The 22,693-nt window shown below is 44.1% G+C and overlaps 1 long non-coding RNA gene across 3 annotated transcripts; it reads right to left on the bottom strand.

Annotated features, from left to right (window-relative positions):
• Positions 1–16,758: 16,758 nt before the first annotated feature.
• On the bottom strand, positions 16,759–22,418 carry Gm35236. 3 transcript variants are annotated; one of them, XR_867349.1, is made up of 4 exons: positions 21,413–22,418; positions 20,680–20,721; positions 18,074–19,217; positions 16,759–16,941 (listed from the first exon to the last, which is right to left on the bottom strand). It is a non-coding gene; the product is annotated as a predicted gene, 35236 (long non-coding RNA). The 3 variants fall into 3 exon arrangements; XR_375723.2 differs by lacking the exon at positions 20,680–20,721 and having other exon boundaries at positions 21,413–21,471; positions 21,548–22,418; XR_867350.1 differs by lacking the exon at positions 20,680–20,721.
• Between the last annotated feature and the right edge of the window lie 275 nt (positions 22,419–22,693).

Genomic DNA, 22,693 nt, shown 5'->3' with positions numbered 1-22,693 from the left:
CCCCTCTGTGGCTGCACACTGCCACACACACAGTTGGAGCTTAGAAAACATGAATTGGCGATGAAAGATGCCATTCCTCTTCCTTTGCTGGCAACAGCAGTGATTAAGATGGGAGAACACATCAAAAATCCCCTAGTGCCTACCCAGGCACAGACACTGGGGCTGAACTTGGATCCTGAGCAAGAGGGGGGCGCCTTGCAACAGAGATCAGCAATTCCGTTTGATTTAGGAAGTGCTAATCAATAACAAGTTCAACTTGGGGAACTGCACTGGCTGAATCATTTTGCATCTGGCACCCAGGATTGACACAACCCAGCTGGAAAAGAAAGAGAGAGAAGAGAGAGGGAGGGAGGAAGGGAGGGGAAGGGAGGGAGGGGAGAGAGAGAGAGAGAGAGAGAGAGAGAGAGAGAGAGAGAGAGAGAGAAGGAATGAGAAGTGTGTAGGAAGAAAACACAGGAAACAAGTTCATGAATAAGCCTGTAAAAACTCTTTCTGGAGTTGAAAATTGTTTCCGTTTTCAAAGAACAAAACCTCACCCCGGAGTGAAAGGCAAGGCACAAATGCAAGGCAAGTGCAGCCACACAAAGGCCTCGCACACAGGGTCCCCAGGTGATCTGTCTTTGTCAAGGAATCCTCCACACATCAGAAGGATTCCAAGTGTCTGCTTGTCTCACATACTCTATCTCCACAACTTACTGGATTTCGTTTTCTTTTCTCCAGTAAGCATCAGTTTACAGCACGAGGTTTGGCGTTTTCTTCAAACTGCAACTTGTGCAAATTTTGAGCAAGGCGTTATTTTTTAAAGCCACCTATAATGCTCATTTACCATCCATACTACATTCTGGGTGACAGATGACAATTAGCCGGTAACTCTATCTGCTAAAAGTAAATAAAGCCCAGGGAGATAGATGTGGGTTGTGTTCAAACCCCCTTCCTGGAGATGCAATATGGGTAGACAGACCCCTGGAGGGCCTGGGACCCCAGGGTGAGAGACATTAGGGGTTGGCCGTGGAGGGTAAGAAGAATGTACAGCTGGTTCGTTCGTGGGCTACAGGAGGAAGGCATCCCCATATACAGAGATCTGCAAGCTTTGTGGCTGTCCATCTGAAGAAGACACAGAGATGCCAGACTAGGATGAAGCAAAGGGAAGCAAACTGTGGCCAAGATGCTGATAAACCAAGGCTGGGGAAATACCTGGCCTGGCTCATGGAGGTCTCACAGCCACAGGCTCCTCCTGTCTTGGAAGGTGTTGGTCACTACCCTGATGACAGATATAGACAGGAAGTTTCATGCCGATAAAGAACCCAGGACTCTGAGGAAAGAAGGCATGGCCTGGCTAAGCCATCTTGGCTACTTCAACATGCATTCTACACAGCTAATTCACTTCCCATTGTGAAAATAAAAACAGATCCCATTTGTACGGTGAGGATTTTTCAGCTATTTTATTTTGCTTTTGGTCAGGTTGTTTTTGCCACTTTCTTTCTTTCTTCCTTTCTTTCTTTCTTTCTTTCTTTCTTTCTTTCTTTCTTTCTTTCTTTCTTTGCTCAGAGTTGATGCTCTTTGTGAGTGGCAAGAAGACAAAACTAAAGAGAAATCATGGTGATGTTCCTGTACACCTACTGGGTAGCCCTGTCACGTTGCCTCCTGGCAAGATAGAGTGGGGGCCACCTCTGCCATTCCAGATACCACTAGACTATAGGCTCACTAGCTCACTCATCAATATGGTCTCACTGATTTATAATCATGTGAGTATTTTAGTCTGACAAATGTCTCAGATACACCATGCTAATTCTCCCTTCCAGCTAAAAAGCCAGCTCTCCTAATCTCTAGATTTTCCAGAGTTTTGACGCTATTTCTTATTGGAATAATCTTTCTGACATGATCAAAATTTATTCTCGATCAATTTCCATCAAGCTGTAGCTCTCTCTCACTAATCTGAAACAATGGTTAGTTAGCTGTGCTCTGGTGGGGCTGGGCAGCAAATGCCCAGATACCACCTTCTGTGTCTCTTCTTCCTCTTCTTGCATGAGATAGAAAAGAAAAATGACAAAGTTCTTTCTTGGTGGCCACAGTCTTCTTTCTGCTTCTCTGACCTACGCGAGAACCAGAATACAGGGCTCTTATAGGACATGAAGTGGATTCTTTGAAAGGCTCCATGAATATATGACCTAGACAGATCTTTGGCATGACATTTGATTCTCAAAAGGGTCCTACCTTCCCCTGTAAGTGGCCCTCTTATGAGAGGCAGAGCCATCCCCTTATGATTGGTATACTGACTCTACTAAACAGTGTAGAGTCCTCTTTCTCTTGGCCCTCTCTCTGTCCTACCCTCTCTTCCCTCTTTCTCTGTACCCCACAGCATCAGACACTCTGGTGTCACACTCTCACACAATCTCCTTTGAGGGAGGACCACTAGACTTTCTTAGACATTCATGAAATGAAAGCAGATCGAGTCTAGCAGATGCCCAGATAACTTTTGTCAGGACTCTCTCTCTCTAGTAGTCCTCTTTGGGCTTTCACGATGAATGCTTTTAGAGGTTGAAGACAGAATATCCTCTCTTTGTGAACTTCATTCTCTCCAGAAGGGCCCCTCATTGATCCCAGGTCTCAGTATGCCCTCCTGGGAGGTTACTGGTTGCAACTGCTGTAACTGTGACATCATGGTGGTTCTACGGAATGTGGAGAATTTAGTCTTTTGTCTTCATTTTAGGCCTGAGCCACAGTTCTGATACAACAGAAAAAAAAATAAAATGGAACATGTGTGTTGCAGACCACCCATCAACTCTACTCCTTAGTCTACATTGTGGGGAAGCTTTTGCACATGTGTGTGAAGAGGCGGCTGCAGGGATGTTTCTAGTGAAAAACTAAAAGTAATCTAAACCTACAAGTTCACAATCATGGAATGGGTCAATGCTGTGTGAAAGGTGTGCTGATGCTCAAGCAGGTATCCATGGGAACACACAGGTGTGCTGATGGTCAAGCAGGTGTCCATGGGAACACACAGGTGTGCTGAGAGCATGGAGTAACAATGTTTACCGACTTACTTTTCGTGGCTCTCTCAGGCTACTTTCTTATATAATAAAGACCATCTGCCCATAAGGAACACCCGCAGTGTGCTGGGACCTCTCACATCAATAATTAAACATGCCCCCTGGAAATGTCCATAGGCCAGGCTATTGGAGGTAATCCCTCAGCTGGTTCCGAATGACTCTAGTTTGTGTCAAATTGGAAAAAATAAAAAATAAAACCTAATTAACACATGTATGATGGCCACAGTTCCACAAATTTAATTAACATCATTGAACTGTGTACTTTCAATGCTTATAATGGCAAATTTTATATTTTACAAAGCTTACCACAATTTAAAAAGGCCAAGTGTGATAGCCTGCACCTGTAGTCCCAGAGCTTGGGAGATAAAGACAGCAGAATCAGAAAGTTAAAGTCTGCTCTGGCTACCCAGAAAATTTAAGAACAGCCTGGCTACAGAAGACATGACAAAAACAAAACAACAACAACAACAACAAAAAAACCAATAACAGAAAAAACAACAACACAGAAAATAACCAGACAACAAAAGAAAATAACAACAGATCCCAGTGCAGTTTGCCAAGTCCACTATGCATGGTCTATCTTGTTGCATGTTTTGTTCTACCTGTGATGACACTACCTATATGGCCCGACTGCCCTCAAGCTCACCACACAGTTCCTACATATTGAGTTATAGGTGTGGATCACTGTGCCTCGAAACTCCTACGCTTTACATGGGTGTGTGAATTATATCTCAACAGAACTTAAAAAGTATGCAGAAACTCGGCCACGAGCAAAAGCCCACACTCCTTTAAAATGAGTACAAACGTGCTTTCTTTGTTCTTAGTCTTTGTACCTGTCTGAAATGTAAATGTTATTTTCCAAATCAGGACACAGGAGGCATGAAGCAAGTGGGTGGGGAAATGATGTCCTAAAGAGAGTATAAACGCTGAAGAAGCAAATAACACAAACGACAGTAAGTACCCCCATTGCATTAGGAAACCCGTGTCCTCTCTTACTGAGGCCATCTATCTATCTGCCCAGCATCTCAGAATCATGAAAAAGGGAAACACTGACTCTCAAAGAGTTTATTTTCCCTAGAATTCTTATGGAACTAAGAAGCTAGAGTTTTCTAGGAAGCCTTTGTCTGACAGGGTTGTTTTGAAGTGGTGTAGGAATCTCTATGAGCTGGGAAAGGGAGAAGTCAGGAGATCCGGGAGAGGTCTGAGGTAGGAGTGAGGGCAGAATACTCATTCACAAGAACGCTCAGCCCAGGGTTCTGGAGTAACCCACAGATGCTCTTCCCAGGCTTCTGGAATCACTCTTCCTACTTCCTATGAAGCAAGCATGCTGCGCCAATGATGCACAGCTCAGAATGCTAGACCTGCTTCACAGGCTGCTGGAGAAAGGCCAGGCCAAATCTTCTGCCCCTGAGCTTGAACTTTGGAATGTGCAGGGAGATCACAGTACAAGTAGAGCTGAGAGAAAGTAAGAAAGTTCCAAAGTAGCAATAGAGATTCCACATAATGAGCTGGGCTGGAGATCTGAAGGGCCCCATGGTGCTAACAACATCAGGACACCTATGCTGTGGAGCCTGAGTCGCCAAGCAAGTGCCACTCTGCTCCAAGACTCCTTTTCAGTAATCATAGAGTGGTGGGAGACTATGATAGAAAGTATAGCGTGCTGAGCTGGTTCCACTGTAAAATATGCTTTGTGTGAGTCAGGGTTCTCTAGAGTCACTGAATTTATGGGTAGTCTCTATATAGTAAAGGAATGTATTGATGACTTACAGTCTGCAGTCCAACGCCCAACAATGGTCAGTAGCAGCTGTGAATGCAAGTCCAAGGATCTAGCAGTTGCAAAGTCCCACACGGCAAGTAGGCATCCATATATGGTCTCCAGCAGAAGGTGTAGCCCAGATTAAAGGTGTGTGCCACCACATCTTTAATCCCAGTTGACCTTGAGTTCAAGGATCAACCTTGAATTCAACTCAGAGATCTCCCTGTCTTAATCTTCTGGAATCCATAGCCACTGTGCCTCATGATCTCCGTACCAAGATCCAGGTCAGAAGCTTCTATCTCCCAGCCTCCAGATTAGGGTCACTGGTGAGCCTTCCAATTCTGGATTGTAGTTCATTCCAGATATAGTCAAGTTGACAACCAGGAATAGCCACTAGAGTAGTGTTGATCTCGAAGAGGGGCACGCTGGTTGTCTTTTGCTCTAAGCCTACAGGACAGGGAATGTATTTAGACCAGCATTCTGGTTCCGTGTAAGTCTCACCAAGATGCAAAGCAGGCCTTACTTTTCTTAGAATCCTCAAGGCAACAGAGGGAGCTTCCTATGTAACATCCTCCTATACCATAGCATGTCCTGTCTGCCACACAAGGTGAGAAAAATAATAACAGCCCCCAGTGTCCTCCTGTGCCAGCCTCTCTTCTCCAGAAGCACCAAGTTCTGGTTGTGTTTCATTCATAACTTGTGATACCAGGTCCTTCTGCAGAGACTGATTTTCTTATAGTAAAACAATCATTTCTGGTAACTTCTGCATCTAGAAAATTGGGCCATGTCTATCAAGTGTTTTGAATTTTTTTTCAAATTCAGAAACTTTAACACTCCCCAAAATCTTATTTTTTTTTTTTGTTATTTTACAGTAATTAACTGACACCATGCACAGGTTACAGAAATCTTTATTGGATAGTTTTACATAAGTTTTAAGAAACAAAACTTGGGGAAAGTAGTATTAACTGAAAACTCAAAGCAAGAGTAATTTGGATATGTTGTTTGTCCTAGAAGCTTAATTACAGGGTCAGCAGTAAACATGAACATCATACAGGTCTCAGCAAAACGGTGTAGCTTTGTATGTTTTAAGTACTTAACTAATTCAGCACAATTTCACAACACTTTGTTGTCTTGTGAGAGGTCCTATAGCATGTCAGGAGTTGGTAGTCCATGGGGTCTTTGTGTTCCAGTTATTAAAAACAGCTCACTGGAGCCAGGGAGACGGCTCAGCTGGTAAGCCACCATGCTCAAGCCTGACCACTTGAGTTTGACCACCACAACTGATTAAAAAGCCAGATGCTTACTGTACGTCTTCAGTGCCACAACTCCTATGGCTCTACAGAGAATCTACAGCGCAGCAGAAGAAAGGAGAGATGCTGTGTCAAAACAGTGGAAGGAGGGAACTAGTACCAGGCCTGGGTTTAGATCCAGCCACCATCAACAGTAGATGATTTGGAGCAAGGTATCTTATAAGTGAAAGGAGGAATATCTTAGTGTTGATGTACATTCATTTTCTGGGCCTGTGAAAATAGGGTCACACAGACTGTGATGTCAACAGAAATCTATCCTTTTGTAGTTCAGAAAGCTACAAGTCCAAATAAGGGCTGTATCCCCCTTGGAGCTCCTAGGAAGAGCCTGTTCTGTGCCTCTCTGCCAGGTTTTGGTAGTTACTAGAAGTCTGACATTTCTTGGATTCTAGTGTTTCTCCAGTTCCCAGATACTGTCCTCCCATGAGCCCTCTTCCTAGTGGACCCTTTGTTCACTCTCCTCTTTTTGGCTTACAAAGATTCTGGTCGTCGGATTTGGTTCACGACCTCATTCATTATGGTCTCATGTTAACTTCATCACTTTGAAAATTTCCAAATATGATTCCATTTGCACACACCAGGGAGTCAGAGTTGGAACCTACCTTTTTAAGGAACAATTCAACCTGCTACACCATGCTCACAGTACATTTTTAATAAATGCTATTCCCCTTCCCACAATATTACCATGTTCTAAAAAAGTGTTTCCTCAACCAGTTTTATAATCAGTATAATCATGAGATTGTGTTTCAGAATCGCAGGCATAAAACTACCCTCTGTTTGGGAGTCTGTGCATTTCCCAACTATATTGTCATGTTGTTTAGGAACCCAATGGGAAAGCAGCACTGGAGCCTAAAGAAGTTGCCAGGATTCAGCTACTCCTTCTGGTGAAAGCAAGACTTCAGCTTTAAAAAGCAACATGCCAAAACGTGTGCCCCACGACCATTTTTGTCATATGGTGAATCTGGCCTTTCACGACTGTTTGTTTGTTTGCTGTCAAATATTGACTGGCAACCAGCCAATGAGACTAACATTAATACAGATCACGGAAACCTACTTAGGAGAAACCAGAGAGAGGGTGTATTTTTCAATATGCACAGAGGGGGTTAAGAAGCACAGAGAAGTAGAAAGTTTTAATAATAGCCCTTGATACGGGGAAAATATATGCACTGTTTCCTAAAACTTCAATTGGATTAATTTCAAAACCTTACCCAGAATAAGAGCAGAGCAATATGCCAGATTCTTTGGCTAAATCCTTCATTGTCAAAGCCTTGAATTATTGCAAAGACCTGAAGATTTTGGAATAATGATGATGTGGAGCAGTAACTTTCTATCACTGTGCAAAATGTACAGAGCTATAAATCTTATTATAATACAGCATGGAGTTCTAGAGACGCTTAAAGCCCTTTTAAAAACCAACTCAGCTCGCTGGAAAAATGGAGCATTTGCAATTTACTGATAGAAAAATTAAGGTTAATGACCTCACTATAATCATGGCAGAGGGAAAGGTGGATTTGCTTGCCTAATTACCTTGTGACTGATCTGGTCTACAACCTACCCTGTCATATTTATGTTTTAATGAAATATAAAAAAAAGTTTGCAAACATCTTGCTGCCTCATAAGTGTTTCCCCCAGGACCACTGGAAGATCAAAAAAGGAGATTTCAAACATGCAATCTGGCAAAAAGAAAAAGGGAATCAAATAAACAACCCAGTTTTTCTATTTCGCATACACAGAGGCCAGCCGTGCGCTAGTGTTCCACGTGCTCCACCTCTTCCTTTCTTTCACTGATTCAGATTTTCAAGGAATATCTGACACTATGGAGGAGCCTGACTGCTCCTTTCTCTTTTTATATCTTATTACTGATTTACTCCCCTTTAACACAATCTTCTACAAAGTTCTCAACGATCCTGTTCTGTGGCTGTTAGCTCTCCATACCCATTTCTTAGAAGTCTAACATCTAGGATCCTTGCTGCCTCTTGACTTTGGTTAGAGTGTGTCCCCTGAAAGTTTGCATGATAGACCTGTGATAGAGGGTGGTGTCGTAAGGCAGAGGAACCTTTAAGGGGTAGAGACTAGTCAGGGGTGGTTAGGTGATTGGGGCATAGCATTTAGAAGGGATTTGTGTATTTTCTCACAGGACTCCTTGTTCTCATAAGACTGAGTTATTCTAAAGCAGGGCCATTCCAGACCACCTCTCTTCTGCATGTAGTCGTTTCCCTTCCTACTTCTCTGATGCAACCATTGGAAGCCCCCATGGAAGGCTGGCAGGGTGGGCTACCAGATCCTGGAACCACAGTCCTGAAAACTGTGAGCTAAAACAAATCATGTTTCCCTTTATAACTACACAGCTTCAAGGTTTTCTGTTAGAGCAACAAAAGGCAGAGTAATAACCACATATAATCGATACTTCTTATCAGTGATGATAATTCCTGGCTCTCTGTCTTTGTCCTTTGTCTTGTTGGAAATAATCACTTCTGGGCATAACTCATCCAGGAGAAATGCGTTCAGCACCTCCCCTTGCTCTGCTCTTGACAAAGAATGGATAAAAGCAATTTAGGACAGTAGCAAATTTACCAAAAATTCTAAAACAATTGTTTTCTGAAAACTGACCTGTTGGAAAAAAATCGTACAGCCAGGGGAAATGTGTCCAGCACAAGGCGTTTCATTGTATCATTGTCTACCTTGACATCCCTGATGCCATTCTTAAGGATTTAATCTGGTAGCGGGAAGGAAACCTATAGGGGCTATTTCAAAGACCAAGGCTGCAGTTTCTCCCTGGAACATTTTCCTCCAGGGTTTTAATTGAAAGGGGCAACATCAACAATAACAGAGCAGAGGAAGGAGGAAAAAACGAAATTCACAACCACTACAGGGAAAAAGTGAGGCAAACAGAAACATCACCCGACCTTGGTCACAGAGCTCCTAGGGCCAAAGGCTGGAGGCTGGGGAGATAGAGGAATGTCTGCCCAGCTATCCCCTTTTTCTCTCCCCTGCTGTCCCAAGTGCCCTTGGCTGAACTGGAAGAAATGAGACTATGGGTGGGATTTGGCTTTATCCAAGCTGGAAGTGGGAAGCCTGGCATGGCATTAAGACCTGCTTCCCAGAACAAATAGTGATTTTGAGAGACAAGAAATAGGAAACCCAAGATTCTTCTTAACAAATTCCCTTATAAATAACTCTGCTTACCTATTCCATACCCAGTAACCCAATGGTTGCGGACAAGTTTATGTATATTTTGCATCCAAATTCTTGACTTAGGAGGAAGATTCTATGCATTTGTTGCTTGACTGGTGAGTGTTGATTAAGTTTGTTCTTCATTTTGCTACAGAAGCATGGTGAGGAATCCTGAAGTCCTTTCTGTTTTCCACCTCTATTCTTAACTCTAAGGCTTCCAAATGAAGTCTGTTTGACATAATGCGTGTGAAAAGAACTGAAGAAAACATTCCTCTGTATTAGTGAACATATCCCAGCTGACTGAACTCAGTAACCATGTGAGTTTATGAATGATTATGGGCTTATAACACTTCCAACACTAAATAGCTAATATCGGTATTGAATTAATATAGTATACTAATGTTTAGCCCTCCTTTTACCAAGGTTAATTGTTAATTACTCCAAGGCAATTATTTATGTGTTGGAAAGTAGGTTTGCTGAGCCTGGGTCCTCAGTGCTATGTGTTAAGATTTGTAAGAGGCAAACACACTTGTATAAAGGCAAATTAATTATTTAGGGAGGAAAGCCTTAATCAAGGCAGCAGGCCACTACAATAATTAGACTTCAGGAGAGAAAGGGGCAGCAGCGGCATAATCCTGATAATTTCTTCTTCTTCCTTCTCTTCAGATATCAGGATTGGATGTCTGTCTAGGAAGCAGGCACAGAGTCTCATACACACCCCACAAATACTGAAGAAGGCCCGATGCTTCCCCACTGTGTCCCACCTCTTTTTATCATTACAGCCAAAGGACTCCGAGACCCAGATCACTTACAGCGTGTTAGAACAAATAATCCAGTTGGTCATCCCACAAGGCTCTAAAAAAAATAGACCTTTGAACAATGACAGCTGGAAAATCCTGAGGCATCACACGGCACTAATAGAGGATTCTCCTCCCGTTTTCCACAGTCTTTGAAAACCAAAGGCATAGTCCACAGCACAACATGTGACAAGACATTTATTTTCATCTATTTGCTGGAAGCCGTTGAAAATGAGAAATATCAAATTAGATCAAATGTTTTAAAATAGGTTAAAATCGATCTTTTCCTTGCATTCAGGGTTCTGCCCAAAAAGTCTTGATACTGGAATTCTGCAGCATGAATATATATTTCATCCTAAGAGGGACAGGCAAAGCCCTGAATGGTTATAATTACTGTCAGCCAAATAGAAAGCTAATTGTCCAAGGAGCTTACGCTTCCCTTAGATGAAGGTCTAGGCAAGAATAACCAGTGTCTTAGGCAGAGCCAGAGTTTGCATGTTTTGGTTTTTGTTTTTTCTTCTTTCAGTTCTTTGGAAGGTTTAAAATCATTTCACTTATAGATACAAACTAATAGAAATTTTTAAAAAATCCAGTGAGAATTTTGGCAAATAAAGGCATTGTTGGGTATTTTGTTTTGTTTTGCCGATGCTCATCATCTTTGAGGAATGGGAAAAAATGGAAACCCACAGAATGTCAAGACCTCTTGACTTCAGCCTGGATTGCCAGTGTGTATTGGTTCTGTTTATGTTTATGATTTTCATCCGAAGGTTAGAGCCACCTCTCTGAGAGCCACAGTGGACCCCTGGCTGCCTTTCTCTCTTCATTAATCCTTAGGATGTTCCCAAGAATTGGGAAGAGACAGCTCTCGGATTCCCCCTTTGTAGAAAGAGAAGCTGGGGTTTGCAAAGGTTAAGAGACTTGCCCAAGGTTATTTAGCAAATTAGGAGAAGCCACTTGGGGACAGAGCTCCAGGTGCCTAGGTTCTGTGGCTGCAGCCAGAGAGTCAATGTGTGTAAGAGACTCTTTTGTGTTTCATGCTCAACAGAAACACTTAACTGGTGTAGAAACAAAATAACTTCATATTCTAGTTCAGTCCTTCCCTTGTATTCCACACACACACACACACCAACACACACACACACACACACACACACACACACACACACACACTATTAGTGATAGAGAACCAGTTAGCCCTGGATTAGAACTTGCAAATAAACTCCCTGATTTGCTACAGAAGTCTCAATGTATTCTATTGTTTTAGAATCGACCACACACAGGTGTCGTTCCGACTTCCTGTCCTCACTCCTAGAAGAGAACCGGGCTCATGTATTTATTCATTATGACCATATTTAAAGAGTTGCTACAAGAACAACCACTCCATTGATACAGACTTTCTTTAAAAAAAAAATTTTTAAAGAACGATTTATTGCCACCATCATAAGGGAGAATAAAGATGGCATATAATTCATGGAGGAGAAGGACTGCTCTACAAATCAACGAGCTTTTGCAGACCGCCTTGGATTAGCATCCGGAATGCGGCTAGAAGATGCACTGCCTTAGTTCTCCGGAGCGAGTGGTGTCAAGGCCGGAGGAAGAAAGAAGCCACATCTTAAGGAACACATTTTTTTACTCAGTCACAGGGCTAGGAATAGAGTAAGTTTCAAAAGGTGAACTCACACAGGAACAGTGCCTGTGCAGAGAAGTGACCTGTCCTGAGGAGAGAGAGAGGCATATCAAAGTCTGGGAGGAAAGAAAATACCATCTTCCGGGCAAGTGGTACCTTCTTGCTTGTGCACATGCAGCTTTGTAAGTACAATAGATGCTTTGGTAGCAGTCTTGTTCCTCGGAGGCTGAGATTGCTTTCTTTCTTTTCTTTTCTTCCTTTTTTTTCTTTTTTTTTTTTCTTTAAGTTTTGAATTCCAAGTTCGCCATCTAGTGACCGCTCCCCAGAACAACAAGCTCATGGTGTTGCTGATGTCATCTTTTGGATGCAAATTACTTAGTTCAAGATTTTTTTTTTTTTTTTTTTAATGACTAATGGTTGCATCAATAATAACAAGCTATTGAGAATTTAACTTCCGGCATGCACAGTTGGCAGTGGCTTGCAAGAACCGAAAGTATCTGTATATTGGCAATTTAAATCACAGGTTTTTTTTCACTTCTGAGATCAACTTCCGTGATTCATTATCTCAAATTTAATTGCATTGACAATACTTCCGGGGATGAACAAAATAGTCTTGCAGAAAACTTGCTAAATTTATGCTTAAATCCTCTGGGTGTGTTCTATTGTGAAAATAGAGAAGAGTTGGGTGTTTGATGGCAAAGCAAACTGTCCAGAAGTCTTTTGGGTTTAATACCCCTGGTGGGGTTGACTGTACAGGAAAAGACGCATCCACTGTCCATCTGGAGACAGTGGTCTCTAGTGTGGCAGCACCTTGGACTACAGAATCTCAGACTCTGAACAACACTAGTGATCCCAAAGAAGAACATTCTCAGTAGTGTGTGATGCTGTAGACAGCTGCTCTAAAACACACTTTGGTTCAGTCTTTCCGTGTACTGGGTACCGCTGAAATTGCCGTTCTCTTTCCCAGTCAAGAACAGACTTCTGCCTTACTTTCTTTGCCCCACTCGTAATATAATTAGAAGTCTACACAATTGTATTACTCTGCACTGTCTTTAGTTATAACATATTAATGCCAAGTGATATACTTTGTCACTGAAATAATAATATAAAATGCCTTAAAGCAAAAACTGATTCAAGAAAAGGCCAGAATTATTTTTGAAGTAAAATATGCAGCAATTAAGCACAGGGCACATGTGAACACTTTCACCATCAGGAAGAGGGGATGTGGGAAGGGATGCTGGCAACATGTCCTGGACACAGGCTCTTTTGACTGAAACCTGGATAGGTCCTCTCCCTGGGATCTGCCTCTAGCTCCCTGCAATGGGATACCTTGTAAGCTGCCATAACAGTCAAGTTACTGAATCTCTTCTGAGCTCTGTTTGTCCCATGTGCAGAGTGAAAGTGCAGGTGGGCTCAGAGCAAACAATCAAAAAGAGTTTGCTGGAGGCTGGAGAAATGGCTCACCGGTTAGGAGCACTGGCTGCTCTTCCAAAGGACCCAGGTTCAATTCCCAGAAACCACATGGCAGCTCACAACTGTCTGTAGCTCCAGCTCCAGGGCATTTCACACCCTCACCGACGCATATATGCAGGCAAAAGACCAGTGTGCATAAAATAAAAACATTTTTAAAAAAACAAATGTAAGAAGGATTTTTAATACAATGCGGAAGGGGAATTCTGGGTATAGGGAAAGGAATGAAAGAAGCCTTCTAGAGGAAAAGAACAAAAGAATGAGAAGGAACACGTGATACACCTGAGAATACAGTCACGGCCAATTGCATCCTCAGGCCCCAAGTGGTAGCTATGTTCTCCACAATTTAAGAACTTTAATTCTTATAATTTAAATTTAAAACGTATAATTTCTTATTACAGGTTGCTGGGAACAAAGCAGTATTGTACACCTTACAACCTCAAACAGGACTGTACATGGCAGCTTGCAGATCCTTTTCAGATAGTTTTCTTGAACACAAGAAAGACTTTCGGGGGTGGAAAGCTCAGACCCTTCATAGGAGAGGTCATCAGAGTGAAGCACGACAACCTCCACAACAGGCTTGTGCAGGCTCCTCCAGTCATATGGCTCCGACTCCTCCCGTCCACAAGACCCATATTAGCTCCTGGGCCCGCTGGCTATGTACAGAGCCTCGTCTATTCCTGGAACCAACTCTGAAATATAGGCGTGTCACACCTTGTTAACAGATGTGAAAACCAGGGCCCAGAAACAGTTTCTGGACAGAGGTCATTTGGATTTTAAGTGGCAGAGCCACATTTGAAACTAGGTTTCTGTGACCAGAGACTGCTGATTATTACCATGAGAGAGGAGGCATACCATCCTTGGTAGGAACCTACAGTCCCCTTTTCTTTCCATAACACACACACACACACACACACACACACACACACACACAGTTGAGGGTGGGGTAGATTGGCCTTGCTCCTCTCTGGTATGGCTATAGAGTTAATCACTGCTGATTCTTTCTGATGGTCCTTTTATCAGCCCAAGCCTCCAGTAAATGTCCAATTACAGATTCCAATAATATTTTTATTCCCCCTAAGCCATCCACATCCCTTTCTACTCACTGCCATCTGAATAGGGGTCAGTGAGGCATAGGGTTGAAGAACAGAGAGCCCTGAGCTGCAAATAGCCAGGCTATATGGAGGACTGTCCCATCCCATCAGCTGAGCAATAGATTCTTCCTTGTGTCCCTCAGGGGTCTGCAGGGGCTTTATTCTGCCACCAGGGTGTCGTCTGTTCACTTCAGGTTTAATCTGTAGGTGTGATACTAATTACTAGGTGAGAATACCCAACTGCAAGAAAACATAACGGGCTACTGAATTCCTGCATCCCGCTGAAGTGGCATGCAATATAGGAAGTGGATACCATGAGCTATGCACAGTGCTGGACAGGGTGGGGTAAGGAAGATGAGAACATGCTCCCTGCTCCCAAAAGCAGGCTGTGCCTACTACAAGGCACTGTGGGGCAGAGCAACATGATACATCTGTGCCTTGGGTTTTCTTCATATTTGTAAAACGGAAAGAATACCTACTAGCTATGTTGGGTGATATAGGAGGAAAAAATCATGGTTAATACACAGTCTGGTACCTAAAGTATGTGTCTCACACACCCTCGGTTGTAAGTCACCACTGTCAGACAGACCCTGCTCTTCCAGTGTCTGTGATGTAGTACGACCTAGAGCATGGCTGACTGAGTCTCTCACACATGAGAGGGTGAATAGACTATGAGTTTAACTTTATGAGAATCAATCCAAGTTGCTTGGCATTCAACCCTCTGGAAAGGGCCTCTCTCTTTGTCTCTCTTTGTCTGTCTCTTTGTCTGTCTCTGTCTCTGTCTGTCTCTGTCTGTCTCTGTCTCTCTCTGTCTCTCTCTCTCTGCCTCTCTCTCTGTCTCTCTCTCTCTCTCCCTCTTTCTCTCATGTCTGTCTCTATCCTCTCCTCTCCTCTCTCTCACCCCAGGGTGAGAGGGGTGAAGAGACAGGCAGATGAGTCTTGAGAAGATCTATTACAGTGCTTGGAGCAGATGATCAATGGTTCTAATTTAGCTCCTGGGTTGAGCAGGGGTGATCCCGTGGTTTGGATGTACAATGTCCTCATTGGTTTGTGTATTTCAGCATTTGGTTCCCAGATGGACCATTGATTTGAAGAGCTTACTGAACCCTTAGAAGGTGAAGCTTAACTGGAAGAAGTTGGTCACTGTGAGGCAGGTCTTACAAGTGATTGCCTGGCCTCATTCCAGGCTGAGTGTTCTCGGTGTTTCTTGTTCTGCTGAGATGTAAGCAAATCACCTCAACGTAGACTGGAGCTGCTGTCCCCACCAGGAAGCCATTAGTCAGAATAAGCCCTCCCTTAAGTTATCTCTGTTACTTATCTCACCACAGTAGCAAGAAAAGAAACCAAACCAATGAGCAGCAACTAATATCAAACCAGCTACTGAAGCTTGGAGGAGTCCCAACCCCCAGTGCTGCCACCATGATGATGTGCAGCCTTATGGACTTACACCATAAAGATCCTTTGTCAAAGAAACAGCCTGCAGTGTACCTTCCCCCTCCACCACCCATGGACACTATCCTCATCCCCTCCATAGAACGCTACCCTTGATATACAGCCCACACTACAGTATCTTGGTCCTGCACTTCCAAGGCTCCGCAATAGTTGGAAGTAAACTTCTGTTTGCAATAAATCACCAGTCTGAGGCATTCAATTATAAACGCCCAAACGACCATGACGACCATCGTAGTCATTCCCAAGTACTAGTTAATTTCCCCTTAGAAACAAAAGGTTTCATTCAATACAGAGTTCCTAGCTCTAAGCATAGGAGAGCCAGTGATCACCCAAGACCCCCTTCCTACAATCCTCCCTTATTTCTGTTTGAAACAACCAAAGAACGGAGCTGTGATGCTGTGTAGCATAGCATTGGCAAAGCCATGAGACAGGGCTGGGAAGACTATCCCTGGAGACCCTGGTGGGAACCTTCTATTAGTCAGCCACCTTCCCGGTTCTAATTTCTTCATCTGTATAGTGATGGGATCTGGGACCGCCTTACAGACAGAAAAGACGAGTGTAGGGCAGTCACAGTGTTGATTTTTGTTTTAGTCCCTAAATTTTGCTTCCACTGATGAATCCAAGAAAATGGAGACCATGAAAAGAAAACCGCTAATCAAGAAAATGGGTTCCCAAGATGCCAGGAGCTGCCCCTCACCACACCTGAGCTACAGTGAAGACTTCGTGAGGAACGGATGGTAGCCGCTAAATCTTTGAGGGCCTCATCAGGGAATCTGATGCCTCTTCTCTGTATTTGACCCCAGAAGGCAGCAGAAAGCCCTATGACTCTTAGGGAATTTGTTTTCAGAGACAGTCATAATAAATGTTATCGAACAAACAAACAAAACAAAACTCATTAGTTTAGTTCCTTTCTTATTAGACGTGTGTGACTCTGTGCAGGACAGTGGCATGTGTTTTTAATAAAAACAGAACAGAGAACTCTGTGCCCCCAAACCTTCATTGATTTACTTGAAGCAACACAACCAGGGCTCAACCTCAGAGTTCAGAGAAGCGAGAGTGGACATTTGTCATGAGAAATATCTTATCAGAAAATTTCATGTTCGCACATGTGCAGAGAGGTGGGAAGGCGGGTTAGAAACAGCCATGTTTGTGGTTCCTTTCTCATCGTGATTCACCTGGAAGTTTCCGAGGACTGGCAAGCTGCCACCCAACACCTAGGCAGAAAACACAACCCATTCAGCATAGTACTGGGCAGCCAGCCAGGCCCACCCACAAGCAGAGAATTCATTCCTGCCTTCTCTTATGGGTAATTGGAATTCACCCTCTGTAAAACAGCCATGGCCCATCTATGGCCACACTGTATCAATAGGGGGAAGGGGGTGGATGTCCCTCCTCACTCCACAGAAGTGGCTACCCAGGATGGGCATCCTGCAATTTTCCTTCCATACTTTGTCACAGCCTCCTGACCTGTGCTGTACTGAGATCTGGGTCCAACACTCTGAGCCACCAACAAGCCTTAGGAGACAGTCTCTTCCTAGATTCCTGGTTCTTCAGGTTCTCAGAGTGCCTTGCTCCTACTTACAGCCTATAAACTGATGGGTGTCTTGCAGTCAGGCAGAGGGGAAGAAGAAATCACATGTCTAAGACTGTGGCCCTCTGTAGGGCTCCAAGCTATAGGTTAGCCCTTCTTGGGGGTGCTGACTAGATCCTCAAAAGAAACCTGTTTTGGGCATCGTATTGGGTGTGGGGTGAAAAATAGACCTGTTGGTTTTTTTTTTTTTTTTTTCTCTTCCCTTCAAGGGTGATTGTATGTAACTGGAAGCTGTCAACAGTCTCACTAGGAATATGGTCTAGAAGAAAAAGCTCGTATCAGTGTGTGTGTGTTTGTGCGTGTGTGTGAGCTCACAGGAGTGTCCTACATTAGGAAAAATATTTCATCTGACTTGCAAAACCAGCCTCGTTAGCTCTTTAATCATGGTTTCGAACAATCCCTGTGCTTTGCACAAACCTGGTTGTGGGTGTAAGTTCAGCAATGAGCCTGGTGAGATGGCTCCGTGAGCAAAGACTCTTACTGCCAAGCCTGAGGACTCAAGTCCCATTCCCAGGAACCACACGGTGGAAGGAGAGATTTGCAAGTTGTCCTCTGATGCCCATATGCCATGTGTGCCCACACATGTACATACAATATATTAAATTAATGAATTAAATGCTCTAAAGTTAAAGGTCAGCAAGGCTTCTTTCCTGGTGAGCATCCATGAAGCCCTCAGAGAGGAGAGTGAGCGAGGCTGACATTGGCCTGTCTATGTCCCCCAGAGGAAGCTAGAGAGTGATCACTATTGTTTTTACCTTCGGGGTCTTAATCAGATGCTCCAGTATCTCTTTCATTGGCTGTCCCCTTGTCATCCTTTATTGAAGCTGCCATTGCTTTAGATAATTGCATTCACTCTCCCCGGGCTCCCCCTTCACGAACCTTCTTGGAAGGCTGAGCTCATGACTCATGCCTCTCTGATACAAAGTGACTCTCTGAATTCATCAATACCTGACACAGGGCTGCCCCTGTCCCCATTAGGCACTGCATCATTGACTGCTTGGTTAATTTCAGAATTGGGTTTAGGGTCATATGAATTGTTACAAAATCTCTTTTGACATCAGGCTTGTTGAGCTCATCAGTTTATCCAGGATTCAGGAACAGTCTCCAGTGTTAAATGCTGCAGTCCTCGGGAATTCCTGGGTTAGTAGCAGTAGCTGAGGAAGAAGCATGAACACTGCAGTGGCTCCTCCCACTTCCCACCACCAGCATCCCCACATCCTCCTCACAGGGTCTTGCTGGGCAAGGGCTTTCCCCAGTGTCCTTGGGGATCTCCATCCCTCCCAGAAATGCCTGTCCCTCTCTAATTAGACAAAACGGGGGCTGCTAGAGCCCCTTGTGTCTGTCAGTCTCCTGGCTCCTTTTCCTCTCTTAGTTGGAGGTTTCTATTGTGATAATGTGACCAGAAGCAATTTGGGGAGGAAAGAGTTGATTCCATTTATAGCTTGTAGTCCAGTCAAGAAAATAACACCACAGACTTGTCCACAAGCTGATTCAGTGAGGGCATTTTCTCAATCAAGGTTCCCTCTTCTAAAAATGACTCTAACTGTGTCAGGTTGACACTAAACTAGCTGGCTCACTATCCTAGAGGCAAAACCACAGATGGCTGACACATCTGAGTCAGAACAATAAGCACTGCATAAAGACTCACTTCCCATCATGGGCAGCAGCCATGGTTCTACACTGTCCTCAGCTCTTCTCATGACATGACAATCTCAACCTCTATCTTCCTGCCCTCGCATCGCCTCAAGCAAGAGGCATCCTTTCCACAGGAAGAAGTGTCTCCTCCATGATTCCAGGCTGCCAATGGAGGCTTTTCCAGAAGCAGCTCTTCCACTCTTCCTTTCTAGAACTCATGGGTTGGAAAGAGCCTTGGAGAAAGTGTCCGATTTATACAGGGACCTGAAAAAGAATGAATTGGTTTTGTACTCCAAGTTCAGATGCAAGGAGCATTTCCCTACTAAAGCAGTATCTTGAATGCGTACTGCTTTCTGATGTGGTAAATACAGTGCCTATATCATAGTACTCACAGGTTGGCCTAGACAATAGGCTATTAGTAGGCCAAAACCTGTCTTTAATCCAGTTTTGTTTGTTAGACCAAGCTTCAGCTTTCTGTGTAGGATTTGAAGAATCTCTGGCAGTGTCAGGATGTGAGGTCAGACATGCCTTTTCAGTGTCTGTAAAAACTGTAGAGCAAGAGTCCATCCAGAAATCTGAGTTTGACTGCTTGTCATTCCTCATACATACCTAGCTCCTAGGAGACTGGCTGTTATTGTTGTTCTTTGTTTGTTGTGTTCTGTTGTGTTGTTTTCAAGCATCTTTTAGAAAATGATAAATATACTGGGCTCTCAAGAGGGACCTTACAAGTTAGAAGATAGAAGTTAGCTAAATCTAAGTGCTGAAGGATGGACTAACACACCACCTAAGAGACTGTACAGCTCTGAGGATTACTTCTTCTGTTTCACAAGGCCAGCATCATTCCTCCTTTGAAACTACACAGTCTCGCTATACATTCCTAGGGCCGCTCATATAACCAAGCGAATATGTTCCTAATACCTTAAGCTTTTCACCCTCTAGGCCAGAGTCCAATGCCCTGGACATCAGAATCAGCTCCTTCCCCCACCCCAGACATAAAAAATGTATTGCCAGACTTAATAAATCAAAATTCTGCATACTTCATTACATTTGAATTTGAGGTGGACAGCAAGTAACCACATGGAATATTCTTATTAGAAATTATTCATAGTTCATCTGAACTCAGTTAGCTTGACATTCTGTACTTTATCTCTCAAACCACAGCAGATCTTGGTTCCTCCATAACCCAAGGTCTGGTTTAGAACTGACTGTGGCTGCCTGTCCTGTTCATCAGACTTCCTGTAGGTTATCCATTCTCTCCCTTCATCCAGTATATCCAAACCACGGAAACAAGGCACCAGATGGCATCAGGGCCCTGCCATCAGACTGGCTGGATGGTCAAAGTTCCTGTGACTTGAGTAGCCTCAGACCTGAGCAGATATGGGCAGTCTTAGTGTGTCCTTTCACTGGGAGAAAGAATCCTATGAAGAATTAACTTTCTTCTCCCCAGGAACATAACTCAGTCAAATGCATTTTGGAGGTGAGATCAATGCCCTCCCCCCTTCCCCTCTCTGAGATGCAGCAGAGATCCAGAAATGGAAATCCTAACCCTTTGCAGATAGGGGGACACTCCCCAGAGAAGGGCTCTGCATCAGCATCTACCCACTAATTGTGATGGCTGATATTGATTGCCAACTTGAGGGGATTTAGAATCACTATGGTAGCAGACCTCCTGCTGTGTCGTGTGAGGGATTTTCTAGATTAGGCTAATTGAGGTGGAAAGACTCACCCTAAATGTGGGTGGCACGATTCCATGGCTTAGGCTCCTGGACTGGATAAAAAAGAGAAACCAGGCTGAGGACTAGCATCTCAGCTATTTACCTCCTGACTATGGAGGCTTCATGATCAGCTGCCTCAAGCCCCCGCCACAAGGGCGTCCCCATACCCTCCAACTGTGAGCCGAAATAAACCCATCCTTCCTTAATTTATTTATTCAGATATTTTGTCACAATAATAAGACAAGTCGTCATCATATCAACCCACTAAGTCAGGAGCTCTGGGTAGAAAGGAGCCACAGTGGTTTTGTGCCTGTGACAGAAGCTGCAATACTGTCTTCCATCCTGACCTGTAGGTAGGTACCCTGAAACTCCGCTGTAGGTTATCACTGCTCATCTGTCAGAGCTGGTCTTTCTTCCTGGGGTCTCTGTCTCTCTAAGTCCTGACTCTGGAGGAAAAGGACTCCATAGTCTGTGAGTTTCAAGTGCCGTGTGATTCTGGGTAGAGCAAAGACATCGGGGCAAAGGAGTTGCCAGCTTCCTGTTTCTTCTTCCCTGTGCGATGTTAGATGAACCGGGCAAACTCAGTTTGCTCGTTTGTAAAATGGGATTAATGACGTCTAGAGCTGCTGACTAAATTACATGAAATAATGCAATCAGAGCCTGGTGCTGTGTATGGCATCTCACAAACGTTCACCCCGTTCCCTGGATTTATTACAGCAGTAAAACCTGGGCGATAACACATACCGTTGGATAATGTAGTCTGTGTCGTAGCAGCCCTCAGAAGCCCCGTTTCCTCGGTCTGCCTGTAAACCACAGGGAATGGGGTAAGCCTCACTAATTGATTCAATAGCCCAGACCCGCTAAGCTCTGCCTCCTCACCTTGCCTTTCTCTTGCTTTTCAAGAATGTTCTGCAAAGACTGCCAGTAGCAAGGCTAGCCCACCATACTCCTGAGCAGATCGCACCAGTAATTTGCTGTGATGGATAGAGTGCTTCAGACTGCCTGTGTGATTGTGGTGAGCAGCTGCCAGGGCAGGGAGGCGACTGCATTGAGGAAATTCAGACTCCTGGGGAGTGTGGTGCTGCCCAAGCCACCGTTGGTCCAAAATTAGACCTTTCCTCCACTCCATCATTACACGAGTAAGCAGTCAGAGCACTTCCTGAGTACGGACCACAGATCAAAAGTGATTTATAGAAACATCCACATGTGTAGATGGGCGGCAGGGGGAGGAAGGGAGCCTAGACTTGGCCCCAGACCAGCAACAGCCTCCTCAGCCACAACTCCAGCCAAAGGATTGCTCTCTGCTCTCATGCCATGAGGACAGAGGAGAATTACAGTCTCCTGGGACAAAGGAATTGGAAGGTCTTTTAGCTCAGTTCATAGAACACTTGCACCACAAATTTTCTAAAGTTGGCCACGAGGCTGGGAGACAGCTCAGTGAATAAAGTGTCTGCAAACAAGCATCGGGTCTCCAGTTAGCATCCTGAGGACCCTCATAAGTGCTAGGCAGGCATCCTGGCCTCCTGTGATCCCAGTACTCAGGAAACAGACAGAATCACTGGGACATGCCAGCTGGCTAGAGTCTCCAGCACCAGGGAGCTCTGGGTTCACCAAGAGATCCTGACTCAATAATTACAGTGGAATATCATCAAGGAAGACACCTGACAGCAACTTTGGGCCTCTACACATGTGGGTATACATCTGCACACATGTACATACACCCATACGTATTTGAACACTCATGTACATATGCACATAAAACAACTCTCTCTCTCTCTCTCTCTCTCACACACACACACACACACACACACACACACACACACACAAGCAATTTACTTTCCCAGATCTCCTATGAAAATCCTGGTCCAGTAGGTCTAGATTGGACCTGGGTATCTATCTATGCTTCTGACAGGCTTCCTCCACAATCATTTTCAAACCGGGCTGCATAATTGAGCCACTAGGGAGGCTGTGGAATACAGGTGCTCCTCGGCTGACAATGGGGTCACAACTGATAAACCCACTGTA

This window comes from Mus musculus, chromosome 3 (assembly GCF_000001635.26).
Source record: "Mus musculus strain C57BL/6J chromosome 3, GRCm38.p6 C57BL/6J".
In the NCBI taxonomy this organism is placed as follows: Eukaryota; Metazoa; Chordata; class Mammalia; order Rodentia; family Muridae; genus Mus; species Mus musculus.
The sequence above is the reverse complement of the archived record's forward strand: the minus strand, read 5'-3'. Positions and strand labels throughout refer to the sequence as shown.